Here is an 8,856-nt window from a genome sequence, read left to right as displayed (position 1 = left end):
TGTATCCACCTCGCAAAACACACATGTCAGAAGTGGGATTCGAACCCACACCTCCAAAGGAGACTGCAACCTGAATGCAGCGCCTTAGACCACTCGGCCATCTTGAAACTCTCAACACTCCACTGATGACTCAATTTCCAGCTTATAAACCAAAATGAGTGCCATGTACTGAGTGAATGTTGTTTAATGTCCTCTGTATTTTCAATTCCAGACCTTCCTGCTCAGGGAAACAGTGGGATCTGAAGCTGATGAAGGAGAGAGGATGGATCATCCTGATAGTGGATCCGGTGGTGAGTGCTACTAATTCTCAATCATCTACTACATGGGGTGTGGACATGCTGAATTTTGAGCCAGTGCACATGGCCGGTGGTGACTGCTACTAATTCTCAATCATCTACTACAGGGGGTGTGGACATGCAGAATTTGGAGCCAGTTCAAGATTCAGATCAGGAGGTGCCTGGCTCCATACCAATCAACTCAGTGCCTCTGAGACAAGGACTTGAACGGTACAGTTTGAGTCCTCGACCGCCATGCTCAACGCGGCTGCAAGGATTCGGGGTGGATTGACTGAATGTGGCATTTCTTGTTGTGTACTATTCTTGTATACTGGTTAAGTATAGTATCTTTTTTTTGAGCAGCTATGTTTGTTTTGTATTGGTTAAGGAGAAATGTTGTGTTCGTCATGGGTACGCCTATGATGCACACCAAGGGAGGTAGGGAGTGTTAGTCTCCCCCGAGTTTTGGAGTTGGATAGTAGGCGCAGTGACATGGAACCGGAGAGAATAAAAGGTCAGTGAAGGTGTTCCTCGTGGCCAATGACTCTATGTTATTCTCTGTGTATTTATTAAACCTTATCTGCGAAACAGGCACTGTGTGTGCACGATGCAACACACCCCTCCCATGCCCTGAATACAGCAGTTAAAAACCACCTGTGATTGGGACGCAGGGGACCCTGGTGCCACTGAACCTTCTGCACTGTGAACCTGCTGAACTTTTGACAGCTGTGCTTTTGATATGTAGGGTCGAAACCTTTATCTCGGCCCCTCTATCATGACTTGTTGAAGATGCTGTGATTTCCTGCTTTACCGATTTACTGCGATTTAGCCAACTTCAGGCAATTAGTGCAAGCAACGGACAATATATCTTATCGATAATTTACTGAATCTGTTGACATTGTTTTTGATAAGGGTGCTTGGAAAAAAAAAGTCGAAAAATGTATCCACCTCACAACATACACTTGTCAGAAGTGGGATTTGAACCCACACCTCCAAGGGAGACTGCGACTTGAACGCAGCGCCTTAGACCACTCGGCCATCCTGACACTCTTCACACCTCGCTCATGGCTCAATTTCGAGCGTATAAACCAAAATGAGTGCCATGTACTGAGTGAATGTTGTTTAATGTCCTCTGTATTTTCAATTCCAGACCTTCCTGCTCAGGGAAACAGTGGGATCTGAAGCTGATGAAGGAGAGAGGATGGATCATCCTGACAGTGAATCCGGTGGTGACTGCTACTAATTCTCAATCATCGACTACATGGGGTGTGGACATGCAGAAGTTTGAGCCAGTGCACATGGCCGGTGGTGACTGCTACTAATTCTCAATCATCTACTACAAGGGGTGTGGACATGCAGAATTTGGAGCCAGTTCAAGATTCAGATCAGGAGGTGCCTGGCTCCATACCAATCAACTCAGTGCCTCTGAGACAAGGACTTGAATGGTACAGTTTGAGTCCTCGACCGCCATGCTCAACGCGGCTGCAAGGATTCGGGGTGGATTGACTGAATGTGGCATTTCTTGTTGTGTGCTATTCTTGTATACTGGATTAGTATAGTATCTTTTTTTTTAAGCAGCTATGTTTGTTTTGTATTGGTTAAGGAGAAATGTTGTGTTCGTCAATGGCACGCCTATGATGCACACCAAGGGAGGTAGGGAGTGTTAGTCTCCCCCGCGTTTGGGAGTTGGATGGTAGGCGCGGTGACGTGGAACCGGAGAGAATAAAAGGTCAGGGAAGGTGTTCCTCGTGGCCAATGACTCTATATTATTCTCTATGTATTTATTAAAACTTATCTGCGAAACAGGCACCGTGTGTGCACGATGCAACACACCCCTCCCATGCCCTGAATACAGAAGTTAAAAACCAGCTGTGATTGGGACGCAGGGGACCCTGGTGCCACTGAACCTTCTGCACTGTGAACCTGCTGAACTATTGACAGCTGCGCTCTTGATATGTAGGGTCGAAACCTTTATCTCTGCCCCTCTATCACGATTTGTTGAAGATGCTGTGATTTCCCGCTTTACCGATTTACTGCGATTTAGCCAACTTCAGGAAATTAGTGCAAGCAACGGACAATAGATCTTATCGATAATTTACAGAAACTGTGGACATTGTTTTTGATACGGGTGCTTGGAAAAAAAAAGTCCAAAAATGTATCCACCTCGCAAAAGACATTTGTCAGAAGTGGGATTCGAACCCACGTCTCCAAAGGAGACTGCGACCTGAATGCAGCGCCTTAGACCACTCGCCCATCCTGACACTCTTGACACTGCACTGATGGCTAAATTTCCAGCTTATAAACCAAAATGAGTGCCATGTACTGAGTGAATGTTGTTTAATGTCCTCTGTATTTTCAATTCCAGACCTTCCTGCTCAGGGAAATAGTGGGATCTGAAGCTGATGAAGGAGAGAGGATGGATCATCCTGACAGTGGATCCGGTGGTGACTGCTACTAATTCTCAATCATCTACTACATGGGGTGTGGACATGCTGAATTTTGAGCCAGTGCACATGGCCGGTGGTGACTGCTACTAATTCTCAATCATCTACTACAGGGGGTGTGGACATGCAGAATTTGGAGCCAGTTCAAGATTCAGATCAGGAGGTGCCTGGCTCCATACCAATCAACTCAGTGCCTCTGAGACAAGGACTTGAACGGTACAGTTTGAGTCCTCGACTGCCATGCTCAACGCGGCTGCAAGGATTTGGGGTGGATTGACTGAATGTGGCATTTCTTGTTGTGTACTATTCTTGTATACTGGTTTAGTATAGTATCTTTTTTTTGAGCAGCTATGTTTGTTTTGTATTGGTTAAGGAGAAATGTTGTGTTCGTCATGGGCACGCCTATGATGCACACCAAGGGATGTAGGGAGTCTTAGTCTCCCCCGAGTTTTGGAGTTGGATGGTAGGTGCGGTGACGTGGAACCGGAGAGAATAAAAGGTCAGGGAAGGTGTTCCTCGTTGCCAATGACTCTATATTATTCTCTGTGTATTTATTAAAACTTATCTGCGAAACAGGCACTGTGTGTGCACGATGCAACACACCCCTCCCATGCCCTGAATACAGAAGTTAAAGACCAGCTGTGATTGGGACGCAGGGGACCCTGGTGCCACTGAACCTTCTGCACTGTGAACCTGCTGAACTATTGACAGCTGTGCTTTTGATATGTAGGGTCGAAACCTTTATCTCGGCCCCTCTATCACGATTTGTTGAAGATGCTGTGATTTCCTGCTTTACCGATTTACTGCGATTTAGCCAACTTCAGGCAATTAGTGCAAGCAACGGACAATAGATCTTATCGATAATTTACAGAAACTGTTGACATTGTTTTTGATAAGGGTGCTTGGAAAAAAAAAGTCCAAAAATGTATTCACCTCGCAAAAGACACTTGTAAGAAGTGGGGTTTGAACCCACGACTCCAAGGGAGACTGTGACCTGACTACAGCACCTTAGACCACCCGTCCATCCTGACACTCTTGACAACAGACTGATGGCTCAATTTCCAGCTTATAAACCAAAATGAGTGCCATGTACTGAGTGAATGTTATTTAATGTCCTCTGTATTTTCAATTCCAGACCTTCCTGCTCAGGGAAACAGTGGGATCTGAAGCTGATGAAGGAGAGAGGATGGATCATCCTGACAGTGGACCCTGTGGTGACTGCTACTAATTCTCAATCATCTACTACATGGGGTATGGACATGCAGAATTTTGAGCCAGTGCATATGGCCGGTGGTGACTGCTACTAATTCTCAATCATCTACTACAGGGGGTGTGGACATGCAGAATTTGGAGCCAGTTCAAGATTCAGATCAGGAGGTGCCTGGCTCCATACCAATCAACTCAGTGCCTCTCAGACAAGGACTTGAACGGTACAGTTTGAGTCCTCGACCGCCATGCTCAACGCGGCTGCAAGGATTCGGGGTGGATTGACTGAATGTGGTATTTATTGTTGTGTACTATTCTTGTATACTGGATTAGTATAGTATCTTTTTTTTGAGCAGCTATGTTTGTTTTGTATTGGTTATGGAGAAATGTTGTGTTCGTCATGGGCACGCCCATGATGCACACCAAGGGAGGTAGGGAGTGTTAGTCTCCCCCGAGTTTTGAAGTTGGATGGTAGGTGCGGTGATGTGGAATCGGAGAGAATAAAAGGTAGGGGAAGGTGTTCCTCGTGGCCAAAGACTCCATATTATTCCTTGTGTATTTATTAAAACTTATCTGCAAAACAGGCACTGTGTGTGCACGACGCAACACCCCCACCCCTCCCATCCCCTGAATACAGAAGTTAAAAACCAGCTGTGATAGGGACGCAGGGGACTCTGGTGCCACTGAACCTTCTGCACTGTGAACCTGATGAACTATTGACAGCTGCGCTTTTGATAAGTAGGGTCGAAACCTTTATCTCGGCCCCTCTATCACGATTTGTTGAAGATGCTGTGATTTCCTGCTTTACCGATTTACTGCGATTTAGCCAACTTCAGGCAATTAGTGCAAGCAACGGAAAATTGATTTTATCGATAATTTACAGAAACTGTTGACATTGTTTTTGATACGGTGCTTGGGAAAAAAAAGTCCAAAAATGTATCCACCTCGCAAAATACACTTGTCAGAAGTGGGATTTGAACCCATGCCTCCCAGAGAGACTGTGATCTGAACACAGCACTTTAGACCACTCGGCCATCCTGACACTCTTCACACCTCGCTCATGGCTCAATTTCGAGCGTATAAACCAAAATGAGTGCCATGTACTGAGTGAATGTTGTTTAATGTCCTATGTATTTTCAATTCCAGACCTTCCTGCTCAGGGAAACAGTGGGATCTGAAGCTGATGAAGGAGAGAGGATGGATCATCCTGACAGTGAATCCGGTGGTGACTGCTACTAATTCTCAATCATCTACTACATGGGGTGTGGACATGCAGAAGTTTGAGCCAGTGCACATGGCCGGTGGTGACTGCTACTAATTCTCAATCATCTACCACAAGGGGTGTGGACATGCAGAATTTGGAGCCAGTTCAAGATTCAGATCAGGAGGTGCCTGGCTCCATACCAATCAACTCAGTGCCTCTGAGACAAGGACTTGAATGGTACAGTTTGAGTCCTCGACCGCCATGCTCAACTGGGCTGCAAGGATTCGGGGTGGATTGACTGAATGTGGCATTTCTTGTTGTGTATTATTCTTGTATACTGGATTAGTATAGTATCTTTTTTTTAAGCAGCTATGTTTGTTTTGTATTGGTTAAGGAGAAATGTTGTGTTCGTCAATGGCACGCCTATGATGCACACCAAGGGAGGTAGGGAGTGTTAGTCTTCCCCGCGTTTGGGAGTTGGATGGTAGGCGCGGTGACGTGGAACCGGAGAGAATAAAAGGTCAGGGAAGGTGTTCCTCGTGGCCAATGACTCTATATTATTCTCTATGTATTTATTAAAACTTATCTGCGAAACAGGCACCGTGTGTGGACGATGCAACACACCCCTCCCATGCCCTGAATACAGAAGTTAAAAACCAGCTGTGATTGGGACGCAGGGGACCCTGGTGCCACTGAACCTTCTGCACTGTGAACCTGCTGAACTATTGACAGCTGCGCTCTTGATATGTAGGGTCGAAACCTTTATCTCTGCCCCTCTATCACGATTTGTTGAAGATGCTGTGATTTCCCGCTTTACCGATTTACTGCGATTTAGCCAACTTCAGGCAATTAGTGCAGGCAACGGACAATAGACCTTATCGATAATTTACAAAAACTGTTGACATTGTTTTTGATACGGGTGCTTGGAAAAAAAAAGTCAAAAAATTTATCCACCTCGCAAAAGACACTTGTCAGAAGTGGGATTCGAACCCACGTCTTCAAAGGAGACTGCAATCTGAACACAGCACCTTAGACCACTCGCCCATCCTGACACTCTTGACACTGCACTGATGGCTCAATTTCCAGCTTATAAACCAAAATGAGTGCCATGTACTGAGTGAATGTTGTTAAATGTCCTCTGGATTTTCAATTCCAGACCTTCCTGCTCAGGGAAACAGTGGGATCTGAAGCTGATGAAGGAGAGAGGATCGATCATCCTGACAGTGGATCCGGTGGTGACTGCTACTAATTCTCAATCATCTACTACATGGGGTGTGAACATGCTGAATTTTGAGCCAGTGCACATGGCCGGTGGTGACTGCTACTAATTCTCAATCATCTACTACAGGGGGTGTGGACATGCAGAATTTGGAGCCAGTTCAAGATTCAGATCAGGAGGTGCCTGGCTCCATACCAATCAACTCAGTGCCTCTGAGACAAGGACTTGAACGGTACAGTTTGAGTCCTCGACCGCCATGCTCAACGCGGCTGCAAGGATTCGGAGTGGATTGACTGAATGTGGTATTTATTGTTGTGTACTATTCTTGTATACTTGATTAGTATAGTATCTTTTTTTTGAGCAGCTATGTTTGTTTTGTATTGGTTAAGGAGAAATGTTGTGTTCGTCATGGGCACGCCCATGATGCACACCAAGGGAGGTAGGGAGTGTTAGTCTCCCCCGAGTTTTGGAGTTGGATGGTAGGTGCGGTGATGTGGAATCGGAGAGAATAAAAGGTAGGGGAAGGTGTTCCTCGTGGCCGAAGACTCCATATTATTCTTTGTGTATTTATTAAAACTTATCTGCAAAACAGACACTGTGTGTGCACGACACAACACCCCCACCCCTCTCTTCCCCTGAATACAGAAGTTAAAAACCAGCTGTGATTGGGACGCAGGGGACCCTGGTGCCACTGAACCTTCTGCACTGTGAACCTGCTGAACTATTGACAGCTGTGCTTTTGATATGTAGGGTCGAAACCTTTATCTCGGCCCCTCTATCACGATTTGTTGAAGATGCTGTGATTTCCTGTTTAACGATTTAATGCGATTTAGCCAACTTCAGGCAATTAGTGCAAGCAACGGACAATAGATCTTATCAATAATTTACAGAAACTGTTGACATTGTTTTTGATACGGTGCTTGGGAAAAAAAACTCCAAAAATGTATCCACCTCTCTAAATACCCTTGTCAGAAGTGGGATTTGAACCCACGCCTCCAAAGGAGACTGTGACCTGAACGCAGCGCCTTAGACCACTCGGCCATCCTGACACTTTTGACACTGCACTGATGGCTCAATTTCCAGCTTATAAACCAAAATGAGTGCCATGTACTGAGTGAATGTTGTTTAATGTCCTCTGTATTTTCAATTCCAGACCTTACTGCTCAGGGAAACAGTGGGATCTGAAGCTGATGAAGGAGAGAGGATGGATCATCCTGACATTGGATCCGGTGGTAACTGCTACTAATTCTCAATCATCTACTACATGGGGTGTGGACATGCTGAATTTTGAGCCAGTGCACATGGCCGGTGGTGACTGCTACTAGTTCTCAATCATCTACTACAGGGGGTGTGGACATGCAGAATTTGGAGCCAGTTCAAGATTCAGATCAGGAGGTGCCTGGCTCCATACCAATCAACTCAGTGCCTCTGAGACAAGGACTTGAACGGTACAGTTTGAGTCCTCGACCGCCATGTTCAACGCGGCTGCAAGGATTCGGGGTGGATTGACTGAATGTGGCATTTCTTGTTGTGTACTATTCTAGTATAATGGTTTAGTATAGTATCTTTTTTTTGAGCAGCTACGTTTGTTTTGTATTGGTTAAGGAGAAATGTTGTGTTCGTCATGGGCACGCCTATGATGCACACCAAGGGAGGTAGGGAGTGTTAGTCTCCCCTGGGTTTTGGAGTTGGATGGTAGGCGCGGTGACGTGGAACCGGAGAGAATAAAAGGTCAGGGAAGGTGTTCCTCGTGGCCAATGACTCTATATTATTCTCTGTGTATTTATTAAAACTTATCTGCGAAACAGGCACTGTGTGTGCACGATGCAACACACCCCTTCCATGCCCTGAATACAGAAGTTAAAAACCAGCTGTGATTGGGACGCAGGGGACCCTGGTGCCACTGAACCTTCTGCACTGTGAACCTGCTGAACTATTGACAGCTGTGCTTTTGATATGTAGGGTCGAAACCTTTATCTCGGCCCCTCTATCACGATTTGTTGAAGATGCTGTGATTTCCTGCTTTACCGATTTACTGCGATTTAGCCAACTTCAGGCAATTAGTCCAAGCAACGGAAAATAGATCTTATCGATAATTTACTGAAACTGTTGACATTGTTTTTGATACGGTGCTTGGGAAAAAAAACTTCAAAAATGTATCCACCTCGCAAAATACACTTGTCAGAAGTGGGATTTGAACCCACGCCTCCAAGGGAAATTGCGACCTGAACGCAGTGCCTTAGACCACTCGGGCATCCTGACACTCTTCACACCTCTCTCATGGCTCAATTTCGAGCGTATAAACCAAAATGAGTGCCATGTACTGAGTGAATGTTGTTTAATGTCCTCTGTATTTTCAATTCCAGACCTTCCTGCTCAGGGAAACAGTGGGATCTGAAGCTGATGAAGGAGAGAGGATGGATCATCCTGACAGTGAATCCGGTGGTGACTGCTGCTAATTCTCAATCATCGACTACATGGGGTGTGGACATGCAGAAGTTTGAGCCA

The 8,856-nt window shown here is 45.7% G+C and overlaps 2 non-coding genes across 2 annotated transcripts; both read right to left on the bottom strand.

Annotated features, from left to right (window-relative positions):
* Positions 1-1,238: 1,238 nt before the first annotated feature.
* On the bottom strand, positions 1,239-1,321 carry TRNAL-CAA (transfer RNA leucine (anticodon CAA)). Its single transcript has one exon. It is a non-coding gene; the product is annotated as a tRNA-Leu (tRNA).
* Positions 1,322-7,314: 5,993 nt separating this feature from the next.
* TRNAL-CAG (transfer RNA leucine (anticodon CAG)) lies at positions 7,315-7,397 on the bottom strand. Its single transcript has one exon. It is a non-coding gene; the product is annotated as a tRNA-Leu (tRNA).
* Positions 7,398-8,856: the final 1,459 nt, after the last annotated feature.

Source organism: Pleurodeles waltl, unplaced genomic scaffold (assembly GCF_031143425.1).
Source record: "Pleurodeles waltl isolate 20211129_DDA unplaced genomic scaffold, aPleWal1.hap1.20221129 scaffold_39, whole genome shotgun sequence".
NCBI classification, from domain to species: Eukaryota; Metazoa; Chordata; class Amphibia; order Caudata; family Salamandridae; genus Pleurodeles; species Pleurodeles waltl.
Note: the sequence above shows the minus strand (reverse complement) of the source record. Positions and strands in the feature narration are given on the sequence as shown.